Source organism: Dipodomys merriami, unplaced genomic scaffold, assembly GCF_024711535.1.
Source record: "Dipodomys merriami isolate MVZ:Mamm:240054 unplaced genomic scaffold, mDipMer1.0.p SCAF_5, whole genome shotgun sequence".
NCBI lineage: Eukaryota > Metazoa > Chordata > Mammalia > Rodentia > Heteromyidae > Dipodomys > Dipodomys merriami.
This window is the reverse complement of record NW_027206068.1, coordinates 19,437,461-19,454,195: the sequence shown is the minus strand read 5'-3', so window position 1 is coordinate 19,454,195 and position 16,735 is coordinate 19,437,461. Positions and strand designations below refer to the sequence as shown.

The 16,735-nt window shown below is 34.8% G+C and overlaps 1 protein-coding gene across 1 annotated transcript in view; it reads right to left on the bottom strand.

Annotated features, from left to right (window-relative positions):
* Positions 1–16,735, bottom strand: part of Agmo (alkylglycerol monooxygenase) — a 321,568-nt gene that overhangs the window by 119,059 nt on the left and 185,774 nt on the right. The window lies entirely within an intron of this gene.

Genomic DNA, 16,735 nt, shown 5'->3' with positions numbered 1-16,735 from the left:
GATAGTAATTATCAGATTCAGCCTTGTTTCTTCTTACTCTTATCACTGTTGGTATTTGTTATTTTATCCAGAAAATTATTATTCATCTAAGGTCTTGTTGGCCAACTTTTCCTCAATGTGGCATGTAAACATTAGGTATTCTCGATATCCTTATATTTTATCCTATATGTTATAATGGAACTGTCTATAATGGAACTGTACAATATTTTAGGTATGCTTGATATTACAGTTGAAGTCATCTAGTTATAACCAGTACTTTAACTTGGAAACTAGATCAATCATATACAAATGTCAGTGCAAGGAGATGAAGTCTATAAAAATGTAAACTTATTTCTGATATCTTTAAATAGTAGCATAAACACAAAAGTTCTCAATACTCATTTCTCTACCATCTTGAACTCAGAAGGTGCAACACTTTAAGCAGAAATAGCAGTTGCTTCAAAATTTCCATTTTACTACAAGCTGAAAGAGCTGGTGGTTCAAAATTTTAATTTAACTACAAACATAAGAGGTGGTTCTGGGAACTAAACTACACGAAATGGTGACATGGTGTTGAGGAGCTGATAAAGTTTCCTAAAGGCATGAATGCTAAGTTTTGTGCTGAAAATGTACACTTGGAATTCCCACAATTTTTTAAAGAGCAGGAGGCTAAAGGTAGTTTTCTAGAAAGTATATTTTATAATAGATGGAAGAGAAAGCCATGAATCCTAGCTATATATGAAAACATAAAAGTCCATTGTAAATTTTAAAAAAATATGTAGCATGTACATTGCTAGTGATAAAGAAAGTAAGTGAACATAGCAGATAATCTCTGAAGATGCTATTTTCAAGAATCATTGGGATTCCCACAGCATGGTACACTGTGAGCCACATGAAGTCTTTATTATTTGTACAGCAGGATGTGTACAGCAGAACTTGGGTGTTTTATCCTGTAAAACCCTGAGGCTGGCTGGGAAGGTGGCTTAGCAGTAGAGTGGAAGAGCGCTTGCCTTGCATGCATGAGGCCCTGGGTTGGATTCCTCAGCACTGCAAAAGCAGCAAAAACCGGAAGTGGCACTGTGGTTCAAGTGGTAGAGTGCTAGTCTTGAGCTGAAGAGCTCAGGGACAGCGACCAGACCCAGAGTTCAAGCCTCACGACTGACAAAAACAAAAACAAAAAATCCTAACCAGCATTTAGGTTAACATCTGCAAATAATGCATTGTGTGTGCAATGTATCTCTTGAGCCATTGGTCCATTGGTCATCTTCTTGGGGAGATAAAGGCCTCATAGACTTTCCCTCCTGAGCTGTATTTGAACAGCGATTCTCAGATCTCAGCCTCCTGAATACCTAGGATTATAGGCATGAGTCACTAATAATTCATTTTAATTTTGATTTCTATTGACTTGGGCTCTCTTTACTTGTCAAGGAATTAACATGTCTGAAGACATTTTAAATGCTTAAAAAAAACTATTAACCTACAGCAAAGGAATCCTTTTTTCAGTATTTATAATCACTAGACACAACCTGTTAGGGCAAAAGACAGATCCTACAATCACTGGTTTTCACTTTGCTCACTGTGAATAAAACAAATAGACAATCTAAATTTAACCTCACTTTCAAAGGCACATGAGACAATCTCCTGACATGTCCTGCCTATTTTAAAAAAGTTTTTTATGATGGTAAATAAACCCTGGAAAATTCCTTCTCAGATTTTACCACCTGAAAAGGCAGCTGTGAGCTGGCACTATTGTAGCCTCACAAGTACAAACTCACGTGCAAGCCTCATCAAGGGCAGACATTTCTAATTGATTCCAGAAGTATTTCTTTTGCTTAGATCAGGAGGCAAGGGAAGAATAATGAGCAGCTTTTCAGAGGGAATTGGGGGTTAGGGTGTTGAGGGGAGGGAGAAGGGAGCTTTAAAAATCTTGGGCTTGGCCAGAAATGCACAGCAATTTTACGGTCAATTGGCAAGAGCATCTGGAACCAAGCATTCTGGCCTCATAGTTGATGGTAGTGAAACCAGCTTACAGGCAATAGCAACCTGGTAATGAGTCTCTGTCATGTACTGGTGGAAACCATGCTGACAGTCTGCCAAATATCCCTATGTCTTCTCCTCAATGACAGGATTCTCTTCAGAGCTTATATCTAGTGTATGAAATCCTGTGCACTGTGGATCTGAACCTATTTTAATCATTGCTAAAGACATAATAAAAACAAAAGGGTGGTCAATTTCTAGTGTCCTGACAAGGCTTTTTCTATCACAAGATTGTGTGTGTTTTCATTTGAGGATGTGTTTTTCAATTGCAGTGGAGCATCTTGGAAGTGCATGAAGAATGTCGGCTGCTAAGGTCCAGAAATCATAGCACAGAACATGGCACATTAGACCCAGGGAGGCAAGATGTAAGACTCTTGGTGATAACGGGAGAAAAAGTGTGGGGTAAGTCAAGATATGTCTATATCACCAAGAGTGATATAGGAATAATTTCTTAGGAGTAAATGCTATTTACATGAAGATTATGCAATTTGCCATGCTGGCAATGGTGGATATTATGTATCCACAAATAAGTCAGTTAGGAAAGCCATGGAAAAACATAGATGCGTGTTAGAGAGTGGAAACTGGTGGTTTTCAGCTGAACAAGGAGTCATGCACAACACAAGACTTCTAACATTCCAAAATATAATTTTATCTAAATTCTACAATTAATAGGTATGCTATTCATTTGAGAACTCACTCAAAAGTCCAAGATTTGTGACATTAAAACAATTCAACAGGTTTGTGCTTTTAATATACTCCCTTGGCAGAGAATCATGTCCCTTCCCCCACCCTTTTTTTTAAAGCATGATAGGTATAGTGATTGGTTGGCCACAGCTGTCACTTTCTATTTCAAGGCAAAAATATAAAAGCGGTGGGACTTAGTGTGTCACACCTATCATCTCAGCTACTTGAAATGCCTAAGTAGGAGAGTCCAGGTCAGGCTCTGGTCCCTTCCTCCACTGGAAAATAAAAATTAAAAAAACTGAAAATTGTGTCCATGAAGTAACTAAAGCCAAAAGGGCTGTGCGTATGTTTTAAATAATAAAGTTCCTGCCTAACATGGGTAGAGCCTTGAGTTCCAACTCTAGGGAAAGGAGAGGGGGGGGCTGGGAAGGTGGCTCAGTGGTAGAGTACTTACTTGCCTTGCATGCATGAAGCCCTGGGTTTCATTCCTCAGCACCACATAAGCAGAAAAAGCCAGAAGTGGCACTGTGGCTCAAGTGGTAGAACACTAGCTTGAGCTGAAGAGCTCAGGGATAGCACCAGGACCAGAGTTCAGGCCCAACGACTGACAAAAGAAAGAAAGAGGGAGAGGGGCAGGGGAGGCAAGGAAGGAAGGAAGCAAGCAAGCAAGAAAAGGAAAGAAGGAGAAAGAATGCAAGGAAGGAAGAAAGGAAGGAAGGAAGGAAGGAAGGAAGGAAGGAAGGAAGGAAGGAAGGAAGGAAAGAAGGAAGGAAGGAAGGAAGGAAGACAGGAAGGAAGGAAGGAAGGAAAGAAGGAAGACAGAAAGACAGGAGGAAAAGGATGTAAGAGAAATAGAGATTAGGGGAAAGAGAGACAGGTAAAAATGTAAAGCAAAATGAAATTTAAAAAACTGAAAAAAGAAATACATTTAAAAACTTAAAAATGAAATTTGATGTTGTTTTTTTTTTTATGTTTGTACCAGTCCCTGGCTTGAAGTCATGGAGAAGGTGCTATCCCTTTCTTGCTCAAGGCCATTTTGGCTCTTTGGGGGGAGGGGGGATAATTGAATATAAGAGTCTGCATGGACTTTCTTGTCCTATCTGGATCTGATTCTCAGATCTCAGCCTCCTCAGTAGCTATGATTACAGTAATGAGCCACTGGCTCTTGATGCAATTTTCAATACAAAAATTTCCTGAAACCTATATATAGTCTGATTATAAACTATCAAAAATACATAGAATTAATGTTGTTTAAAATATATATAATAATAAAATGTAGAAAATGTGCTTGTTATTGAATATTATTTTGATCAAGAACCCATGTAAAGTAACTGCATTCAAAGAATTTTTTCTGCTAGTAATTTTAAATTACAGTCTTGAGGTTGAGGGAAACAGTGGGTAAAAACATAAGCAATATTAGTGTCTTAATTTTTAACAGTCTTAAGATGATACACAGGAAACTCCCATGTATTAATATCGCATTGAATGTGACTTCAATATTGTAAAATTATACATGGGCCAATAAATTTCAGAATATTTCATATGATCATTTTCAATTTCCTGAGTAAAAACAAGTCCCTATTTCTTCTCACATTGCAGAAGTGCAGTTATAGAGTTTAATATTTCCTTATTTACCTATTATTTCCTTGTTCATGAAAAGAAAAGGCAATTACTTTTGGAACAAAGAAAACTGAAAATATTTTTAAAGAAGGAAACCACATATGATTCACCTCAAATGGTTTGTCTCACAATAGCTTGCTGAACAACTCAATATGTCAGTTATTTTCTACCTACTCTTACAGAATAGTAATCAAAGTGAACATGATCAATGTCTATTATAAATGAACTACATATGTTACACAATTTCATGGGATCTGTAATATTAAATGTTTGTTATTGTATGTGATAATATGATCAAACTTAAGAAATATTATATCTTCAGACCAGAAATATGATAGTTTACCATCATAAATGAGAGTGAAGAATGTGAGGTATTTTTTAAACCTCACCTCACTTCGGTTGTTAGAGATAAGGAAAGGAGAATAATGGCAAAGTTTCATAAAACTGACATTAGAAAATCTTAGAGGATTTTCAGTAGTCCTAGATTTTTGTGCATTTTATATTGTACTCTAGATCTTGATTTGTTTTGCTAAAATTAAAAGAACATGAGATATTTTTTCAATATGCATTGTGAATAAGTCTGAGCACCTATTTTAAGTGTAAAATAGAGTAAATCATCATCTATGCACCTAAGACCAAATACTAAGCAAACTCACTAAAAAAGTAAAAAGTCATGAAATTAATCTTCATGTTATATGTTAGCTGAATCTGTTTGCATAGGCTGTATTTGTAACATTTCTCAGGATTCATATGAATTGGTATGGTGGTTTTGCAAAGAATTATAGCTGGGTACATCCAGCACTTTATAGGAAAAGTTTTAAGTTTTTTTCTGAATTAATAATAGCAGATGGCTTAGTCATTTCATTTTTCTCATCAGTAGTCTTGTTTCTATGGCAATAAAATACATTTAGATTTATGTAAATAGAAAAGGCATAGTTTAAATAATTAACAAAGCAGGAATATGAAGCCACATGTAGTGCTTTGTGTTTTCCTCACCTGAACTTTGTTAATTGGATTTGTTTACGTAAATAATTCTAATAGAAAAATGACATCTCACAAGATAGGTACCCTGGTACAAGATAGTGCACACATGTCCCGTCCTGTCACTATCAGTAGAAGGTGGAGGCTCTTTCTAAAGTTATAACAACTCTCTGTTCCTTACTGATATATTCATAGATTTCTTTTCAACACTTATTACAAAACTCTAAACATATAACTTTAGCTGCAAAAAGAAAACCTCAAATTTATATGATGGTTGCATCATTCTTCTCATTAGTAGTAGGGAGAATCTCTCCAAGTCTATACGTAAACGTGCAGAGTGGCATGTAAGCAGTTCCAAATAAATTGACTGAATTATAATAGATGCAATAGAATGTTCAAATAGTACAATTAAAAAAAAAGACTAAGTCAAACCCCAACAAAATAAACACCAAAAAATGGGTACTTACAGGGGGAGGCAAGGGGAGAGAGGTATAAAATGAAGGGGGGAAGTGTGGAAAATGCAGTCAGGAATTCATTGTATACTGTACCACAAAATTAAGAAATTCAAGGAAACGGATGGGCCAAAGGGAGTTGAGATTGTTGAATGGGGAGACACAAATCAAGATGCATTGTATTCATAAACTGTTTTGTTAAATGATACCTCCCTGTACAACTACTTAAAGATAAGAAAAGAGAATCATGTATGTTCACTAAAGAATACTACATTTATGACAAAATAAAATTATAAAACACATAAATCATAATACATTGCTACTATTAAAATATTGTCATGTTTGGTGACCATTTACTTTCTCAACATTGAATAATTAATTTCTATATGGAACACAAATTAAATATCCTGTCAGGAAAAAAAACTATAACTATGAAGTGGATAACCATAAGTAAAATTCACTCTTCCTTCTTTCCCATCTCAGTTCATGGTAGTTCTGTTGTTTATTCCTCAGTTTAAGCAAAACCCTTGAATTCATCAGTATCACAATCATCCTCTGCTCTTTTATTTCACACTCCAAAGTGATCCATGGGAAAACTTGTCTCTTCTATGTTAAAATCCACCCCGCATTCTGCCCACTTCCCCATCTTGCCATGTCCCTACATGATCCTTGTGTCTTCTCTCTTGTTACTCCACTTGTATCTGTCTTCCGACTCCCTCCCCTTTCCCATCGAAATAATTTTAAAAGCTGTCAATTCAAATACTTCCCCTGCTTGAATTCCTTAGGGGCTTTTTGGTTCTCTTATAGCAAAACCCCAAATTCCTGTGAACAGAGCCCCAGTATGGCTGTGGCCACATTGCTATCACATTCCTTTTTGCTCATTCTAGTTAAGCTGTGCTGTTTTGGATCCAAGTATGCATACAATATTTCAGTATATTTGCTTTCAGTCTTCTCTTTGCCTATTTTCCAGGAATCCAAGTGGATTTTTCCTATTATTTGATCTTAACTGAAATTTTATCAGTCTTCTCTGGCTATACTTTTTGTTTTGTTTTTATTTGGCATTATCTAATTTTGTCTCCTATAACCCTGATCTATTTTTCTTAATATTCCCTAATATGTGTGCATACATATATGTATACATACTTGTACATATATATGTACATATATATATATACACAATTAATTTTACCAATTATTGCCTACTCTCCTCAACTGTGACTAATAGAAAATAGGGTCACTCTAGTCCCTACCCCTGCTATCAATGATCTACCAATCTATATGCTCCAATTTCTAATGAGTGTGAGACCTGAATATTGCTTCTAGCAAAAAGAATGAGGTAAATGTGAAGAGGCATTGTTAATGGTATTATGCTTATAATCTATTTTGATTTAGTAAAATGAAAGATTATCCTGAATGTTGACTTAATCAGAAGTCTTTAAAAGAGGAGTTAAGATCTCTGCATGCTTGTCCTTTTCCTTTTGTTTTTGTGTTTCTGTTTTTGCCAGTCCTGAGGCTTGAACTCAGGGCCTCGGCACTGTCCCTGAGTTTCTTTTGCTCAAGGCTAGCACTCTACCACTTGAGCCACAGTACCAATTCTGGCTTTTTCTATTTATGTGGTACTGAGGATTCAAATCCAGGTCTTCATTCATGTTAGGCAAGCACTCTACCACTAAGCCATGTTCCCAGCCCTGGCCTTGTTCTTTTTTTAAATTTATTTTATTTTTATTTTTATTGTGAGAATGCCGTACAGAGGAGTTACAATTACATGTGCAAGATAACGCGTACATCTCTTATCAAGCATTGTTGCCTCCTCTTGTTTCCCCTTCCCAGCCCTTCCCATGTTCCTCCCCTCCCTCCACCCGATCCTCCCCCCACTCGATCCTCCCCCCACTCCCCATCAAAGTTGTTAAGTTCATTTTTCGACATAACAACTTGTACATCTCATTGTTGCAATGGGTCCCTCACCTGTATCCCTAGTTAAATGATTTGTTTTTTCCCTTCCCATCCACAAATTATACCAACATCAAATACAGTGAAAGTATGGGTTATACTGTGGGGGAAGGACATAAAAAGCAACATAGAAATCATCTTATAAATATGATAGAAACAATTGCATGAAAGGAAAATAAAACAAAAAAACCATTTGAATATTTATCTTGGGGATCATTCCCCTAGCATCAACTTATCCGACCTTTTCTGCTTGACTCAGACATATACTAGTTATTGCAAATAAGGGAAACCTTGGGACCTATATTTCTTTAGGCCTGGCTTACTTCACTTAATATAATTTATCGAAGTTTTTTCATTTCCTAACAAATGGGGCAATGTTATTCTTTCTGATGGAGACAGAATTCCATTGTGTATATATACCACATTTTCTTGATCCATTCATCTACCGAGGGGCATCTGGGTTGGTTCCATATCTTAGCTATGGTAAATAATGCTGCAATAAACATAGTCATGCTGGTAGCTTTAGTATGGTCTTGTTTGTGATCATTTGGGTAAGTGCCCGAAAGTGGGATTGCTGGGTCATAAGGGAGCTCTATGTGGAGTCTTTTGAGGAACCTCCATATTGCTTTCAAAAGTGGTTGAACAAGTTTACACTCCCACCAACAATGCAGTGAGGTTCCCTTCTGTCCACATCCCCTCCAGCATCTGTTGTTATTAGCATTCTTGATTATAGCCATTCTAACTGGGGTGAGGTGGTATCTCAATGTTGTTTTGATTTACATTTCTTTTATGGCGAGAGAGGTTGAGCATTTCTTCATGTGTCTATTGTCCATCCTTCTTTCCTCTTCAGAAAAGTTTCTCTTTAAATCTTTAGCCCACTTATTTATTGGTCAGTTGTTTCTTTGAAGATTTGTTTTGGGGGGATTTAATTTTTTGAGTTCCAGGTATATTTTAGATATGAGACCCTTGTCTGTTGTGTGGCTAGTTAAGATCTTCTCCCAATCCGTGGGCTTTCTATTGATCTTGGGAGCTATGTCTTTTGCCATGCAGAAGCTCTGCAATTTCATGCAATCCCATTTGTCCAACCTTTCTTTGATTTCTTGTGTTTCTGCATCTCTATTAGGAAAATTTTGACCTGTGCCAAGGTTGAAACATCACCACAGAAACAACCAAGATTCAGAACATTATACGGAATATTTCTCAAACCTTTATGCTAATAAGTTTGAGAACTTGGCAGCGGAATTCTACAAGGCCTTCAAAGCAGAACTCACATCAATATTCCTTCAACTCTTCAATGAAATTGAAAGAGAAAATTCACTACCAAATTCATCCTATGAAGCTATAATAACCCTCATCCCATAACTAGGCAGGGACTCATCAAAGAAAGAGGACTATAGACCCATATCTTTAATGAACATTGATGCAAAACTTCTCAACAAAATTTTGACCAATTGACTTCAACAATCCATCCAAAAAATCATACACCATGATCAAACAGGATTCATTTCAGGGATGCAAAGCTGGTTCAATATACACAAATCAATTAACATTATTCATCAAGTCAACAAGAGCGAGGATAAGAACCACATGGTTATCTCAATAGATGCAGAAAAAGCATTTGACAAGATCCAACACCCCTTTATGATGAAGGTTCTGGAAAAACTAGGAATCCATGGAACCTTCCTCAATAAAATAAAGACTGTATATGACAAACCTACAGCCAGTATTATACTCAATGGTGAAAAACTAAAGCCATTTCCTCTAAACTCAGGAACGAGACAAGGATGCCCACTCTCTCCATTGCTCTTCAATCAATGCATAGCTACAGCAATAAGACAAACATAAAGGGGATCCAAATATGGAAAGAAGAAGTAAAACTCTCCCTCTCTGCAGATGACATGATCTTGTATTTAAAGAATTCCATGGACTCCATTCCCAAATTATTCAAGGTGATTCAAAACTTTGGCAAAGTAGCAGGGTATAAAATTAACCCTCCAAAATCAATGGCTTTTCTATATGCCAACAATGAGAAAAGTGTGGCTGAAATCAGGAAAGCAACTCCATTCATAATAGCCCCACAAAAAATAAGGTACCTAGGAATTAACTTAACCAAAGAAGTGAAAGACCTCTATGATGAAATTTTTAAAAACCTGAAAAAGGAAATCAAAACAGAACTTAGAAAGTGGCAAAAACTCCCATGCTCCTGGATTGGAAGGATCAACATCATGAAAATGGCAATGCTTCCCAAGGCTATCTACATATTCAATGCAATACCTATCAATATTCCAACCTCATTCTTCAAGGAAATAGAAGAGGCAATCAAAAATTCATATGTAACAATAAAAGACCCCAAATACCAAAAACGAGCCTTAACAGAAAGAACAGTGCTGGAGGAATATCAATACCAAATTTCAAACTCTATTATAAAGCCATAGTAATCAAAACAGCTTGGTACTGGCACAAGAACAGACCCCAGGATAAATGGAATAGACTTGAAAACCCAGAAATGAACCTAAAGACCTATAGCCACCTAATTTTTGATAAGGGAGCTAAAAAAATAGAATGGAAGAAAGACAGCCTCTTCAGTACATGGTGCTTGCAAAATTGATTAACTACTTGTAGAAAACAAAAGCTAGATCCTTATATATCATCTTACACCAGAATCAACTCCAAATGGACCAAAGACCTCAGAGTCAAAGCAGACACTCTGAAACCATTACAGGACGGAATAGGAGAAACCCTTGGCCTTGTTCTTTTGAGGAAGGAAGTACCCATGTTCCTGAAACCTTCAGGGTAGATACAAGCACATCTATGCCCTGAGGGATGGTCTCCAACAAGAGCAGGGCCCTCAGTCATTCAGCTATAAGAAAATGAATTCTGTCAATAAGTCAGAAGAGATAGGCAGTAGATTTTTACCTAGTTGTACCTCCAGATGTACACACAGCCTGGCCAATATCTCAAATAAAGCCTCTGAAACAAGAGCAGAGTATCAAGCTAAACTTTTAGTTTAATATCTGGCCTCCTGATTCAGAGAAACTGTTAGATTTTAAAAATAGTGTGTCATTTTTAAACTAGATTGATGATGATTTGTTAAGTGCCAAAAGAACATTATTGCTAATAATATCTGAGCTTCACACTAATAATACCTTTTAGAGAAACAAACATTTACTAAATATTGTATAAGTTCTGCTTGTCACTAAACACGCAAGCAAACTGGTCCTCTCTTATATTTTTTTCTTTTGTGTGTGTGTTTGTGTTTGTGTGTTTGTGTGTGTGTGTGTATGTGTGTGTGTGTGTTTGTGTATGAGTGTATGTGCCAATCCTGGGGCATCAACTCAAGGCCTGGGTGCTGTCTGTGGGCTTTTGTGCCCAAGGATACTGAGCCACAACTCTACTTCATGGTTTTTAGTGATTAATTAATTGTAGGTAAGATTCAGACAGACTTTCCTGCCTAGGCTAGCAGGTAGTATAAAAACAATGGAATTCTATGCTTCCATCAGAAGTATGAGATTGTCCCATTCATAAGGAACTGGAAAGAGTTGGGAAGATTATATTAAACAAAGTAAGCCAGATGCAAAGAATACAGGTTGCATGGTTTCCTTAACTTGTAATAATTAGAATGTATGTATAAATTTATAAGTAAACCCACTTGGACATGATAAATTAAAGATGACTCTAAACATTCACACAGTGAGAACAAAGAAAGATACTCTTAGGAGAGGATCCACAAGGGCTCAATGGCTTTGTGCATATGATCATATAAAACAATACTTATCAAAATGAACTCCAAGAAGTGGAAACAGAGGTTTTATATTGTATGGTTTCAGGGTTTTTTGTTTGTTTTTGTTTATTTACTTTTTATTTTTATTTCTGTACCCTTTTTCTTGTATACAAGTTTATTTGATTTGAGGAGGGAAAAGGAAGTACAGAAAAAGTGTGCACCAATTCATCTAGACACTCTATTGGAAGTGAACTACGAATCTTGTGGGCCTGGGGGTTGGAAGGGAAAAACTGGGATAAAATGAGGGAAGAGGTTCAAAAGAAATGTACTTGATATCTGATTTATGTAACAATTAAAAATGCACAGAATTAGCAAACTCTATGCAGCAAAGTCTTTTCTCATTTTATATCCTTATTTAACAATGGATTTACATCAGACACCGATCCTAAATAAATAAAATACCATGTTAAATTTTTTGCAATGTGCCTAACTTACCAAATATAAGAGCTTCCAACACTGCCTAATAAACTATGGGTACCATTACTCCTGAAGATATGACTGACCAGAAATTGTAGTGCAGAGACACTGCCTAGACACTGCAAGAATATCCTACTGAATATAGATAATAGATTGATGGATCAAAAAAGTATGTAGAGCTGTGGCTCATATGGTAGAGTGACATCTGTGAGTGAAAAAGCTAAGAGACAATGTCCAGGCCCTGAGTTCAAATTCCATTACTATCAAAAATAAATAAATAAATGTGGAAAAATATAAAAAATTCCAATTTATAGTTTCTATGGTGTGTATAATGTATTCACATAATTATAAAAAATTGTAATTCAAACCACCTAAGACTGCACTAAGGATCATTTGGGCACTTAACACAAAAGCTATTCCATTTGAACCTTTCTTTCTTTTTTTTTATTAGTATTTATCAGGTTAAACACTTATAAAGCTGTTTATATAAGATAATAAAATCAGTCACAAGTTCACAAGTGCATCTTTAAGAAGAACAAATCATATGAGAGTAAGCAAACACAAAAATAAGTGAATCAAAGAAATGAATGAAAGAATGAAGATATTCCTCTTTTAAATTTGGTAGAAGAAACCAGATTTTAGCAGACATGTGTAAGGTGGTGGTGAATGTATTTGTTGGCTCGGTCTAAAGGGAAATGCACAAAGGCACCAGCTGAGCATGTCACAGATTACATGGGCAGCTGGGAATTTGGAACGAAGTGTATTGTATTTGTCAACAGAAACACTCTTCCTATCTTACTCAGTATTCGGAGTGACAGCTAACAGGAATAAAATTTCCACATGCAGATCACAGGATAGATCCAAATTGTAATTTATATTTTCAACCCATACTAGTGACTACTTCAAAGCAGGTTTGTAACAGAAATGAATAGTACTTTAAGACTGAGACACAGAGAAGGGAATATATATAGAAGACAAGAGACAGAGAAAGAGAGAAATTAAAACTATTTTAGTATTTATATTTTAATATTTATTTATGCTTTAAAATTTGGCACTTATATCTTATATTTGTAGTATTCATAGTTCCATGTAGATCTATGGAGATTGGAGTTTGCCTAACAGAATATAATATAATACAAAACTGTCGATGAGCCCCCTAGATACATAGAGAAGTTACAGGACTACAAGTTGCTGTTACTAATATGTACAATGTTGATTTCATAAGAAAAAGGATGTTACATACTTCATGGATACTGAGTACATTGATAGCCTCAAAGGACAGGGAAGAGAACATTGTGTCCTTGTACAAGCCTGATCATCCCTGGGTCAGTGGACCATAATCCAGTGAATGGAGTACTGAGGCCATGCTTTAAGTAGCTATTTGTATGTGGAAAATAAGTTTTATTAGAACTATGATAGATGGAAAGGATTTTTATAAAAATTCCAAGAAATAGAAAGACAAAGAAAACAAATTGGAAATGTGTAATTATTTTATCAAAGAATTGGTTATAAGAAGTGATATTTTAAACACAGAACTCTAAAAGAAGTAGGGAAGAGAAGTTACTTCATCAGTAAAAATGTTGATAATAAGCTACGTGCCTAAGCTTTGCTCATCCATCCACTTGATGAACTCTTAATACAGAACACTTACTCATATAAACCATTGGGAATTCTGTGGTTTCATTTGAATAACAATAGATTAGCAATAGAGTCATGAGCAATGGTAACTAGAATTTAGGAACTATAGTGTTTCCTATGTTCTCTCCTTCTGTCATCATTTTCTTCCCACAAACTTATATATCAGATACTTTTGCTAATGAAATATCTGGGTTTGGGTAAACTTATTTACAAAGGTTAATTTTGCTAACAGTTTTGGAGCTTCAAGTGCTTAATGCCAGTACAAGCTCAGCTCTGTTGAGGATCTCCCAACAAGAGACAGTGCAATGGAAAGAGTGTGAATAAGGGGAAGAGATCACACAGCACACAGAAAGCCAAAGAAATTGGGGAGAAGATCAGGAATACTCTTGCGTTAAAGCCTCTCACAAGAATTAAAGCAGGAGTTCCACAAAAATTACTTTAGTCTCTTTCAAGGACATGGTCACAATAGATTCCTATTAGGATTAAATACTCAACATTGCCAGGATTAGAATTAAACTTCCAAGGCATGAATACATGATTAATGACATCCAAATGACAACATCATTGGATGTTCTTACTATTAGCATATAAGTCTAGTGAAAAGTATGAGGAAATATCTACTTTTGAAGAACTGGTCAGGTGTATACCAAGATGAGAAGAAATATATTCTGGAAAGAATAAATTAGCACAATGAAAACTTTTGCCATGATTTCCTCCCTTCTTTGAATTATCCAAGGATAATTTAGATATGTTTTTCAAAAACACATTTTCAGGGCTAGAGAAGTCGTTTAAAATCATAGGAAATGCCTAGCCTGCACAAGGTTTGGGATTCAATTCTTAGTATGACTGCAAACATAGGAAATGCTTTTGCAATTAAATTGGAAGCCATTTTATTATAGCTTTACACTTTTCAATCCACGTCTGCTATTTTATATATTTACTTCTCATCTGCAGCCTTTGAGGAAATTCAGTATTGCTGTCCACGCACAGAAGAAAATATTAGTGGATGATTCATAATTACAGTGTGTGATTTTTAATTCTAACTTATTCCCTTCACAGCTATTCTCATTCAAACATTATTTATAGCCCTTAGTTTTCTTGTAATGAATACACAAGATGGATGTGGCATGATGATGAGATAGAAAAATGCAAAGGAGATATAAGAACATAAAAGGAGCTCAATAGAAGCATGTCAACTCTTACTTTACCTATTTTATAACTATAAGCAGAGTACATAGTCAGATCTCATAAAGTGCAATACTAAGAATTTATAACTATGGCTTTCTTTAATATCATTACTTTTTATCATTTTATGCTAAAACACTAACAGCAACAACCACAGTAATAATAGCATCTTACACACTTACTAAGCACTTACTATATGGTAGTCATTAAGCTTAATTTCTTAAATGAGTTACCTAATTAATTCCTCAAATTCATATAGAACTATTACTATTTCTTCCATTTATAGAAGAAGAATCCAGGGCCAAATTATTAAGAACCCATACCAAGTAAGTTTTCTGTGCATAAAGAACCCATTCTAATTATAGACATGAAAGAAAATACCTCCATGTAATGAATGTGATATTAGGTATGTGTGCTAGTTCACCTTTCTGCTCCATAAGCAAATTGAAAATGTAACTTAGCTATGGTTTTAAACATTTGGGAATATTCTTAGACAAATATGTCAAATATGTTGTGTTTAGGGTTCTTTTAATGAGAGGATGGTAGAGGGCAGTTCAGTGTGTCCAACAGCAGAATATTATGAGCAGTTGTGGTGTTTTGCTGTTATTGTATTCATCTTAATGAATAGGTGTCAGTAAGTGGTTAAGTCATGCCCTTAGAAGTCCCATTGATAGAATCATAGTCCTTCCTTGAGAACTTACATTATTTCATTTTTAGTTTTCTTTAGTTCTGGATATTTCTAAATTGTATTAAATATGTACAATTAAATATGTACAATGCTTTCCCCTTTTACTTTTTGGTTGTAATCTCAAGACACAAGGCATTTCCACAGTATGTAAACTTGAATGCCTACTTAAATGCAAAATGTATTAGATTACATGGTATACAAATCATGATGCTAAGATTTTATGCTTCATTATTAGACTCATAAAAACTATTTAGTGTGAACTATATAGAGTTTAGAAACATTAATCCTTCACTTAATGATGGATTATCCTCCTCTTCCTTTCTTTTAAATATATAATTTAGGTTTATTTTCCATGGAAAATTATGTGTTAGGTTCTTATTTGTATTCATATATATTATATAGTTATAATAAAATACATTTATACATATATAAACAATATATTTCCCTCCAATATTTTATATTTACATTAATTTTACATAGCATGCTCTGCACAGCATCTATATCATGTTTTATTTTATATATAATACACTTTATAAGTAAATATTTTATTTTGTTAATGAAACATAATTTTGAGGTAGACACCTTTTAATGACTATTATATAGTTCTGTGTTAAGGTACTACAAATAATGGTACAAGGAATAATACTGAATCAATCTGACAACTTGTTGACTTCTTAAGTGCCTCTGTTTTTTGTTTTTGTTTTTGTTTTGCTTCTCCACACTATTTACCTCAGTTCTGTGTTGATAAATAAATATCTATTATTTGATCAGCTGGCAAGGAAAGCATGACATTCTGGTGACATAAAAACTGCAATATTCAGTGCAGAAATACATATGTGTATATGAAAAAAAGGAATAATATTGATTATATACCAAGTCATAAATTATAGGAAATCATTTCTGTTTTAATTCTTAGGAGTAGGATGCTATAGTCAAGGATATGTGTATTAAACATTTTTCAGATATCATCAAAATGCTTTGTGATAAGTTCCTTAGCTTAAAATCATTGTGAAATGTTTCAATATTAGTTCTTTTATTGATGCTTAGAGAATATTAACATTGCTTTATGCTTGAATAGAATTTGATTTTTACATTCTAGACATAGTGGTAGGTGTTTCATACCAAATTTAAACGATATAAATAAATTAAAAACATTCTATAAAATACAAATGATAATAATAAAGACTTTTTACAGTTACCTAAGATCTGAAATATATATTCAATATTGAATGTATTTGGAAAGTTAAGTCTTACTCATTCCCAAAGGTCATATCACTTGATATATTTTAGTTGTGTTTTAGACTCAATTATTTGATGTACTTA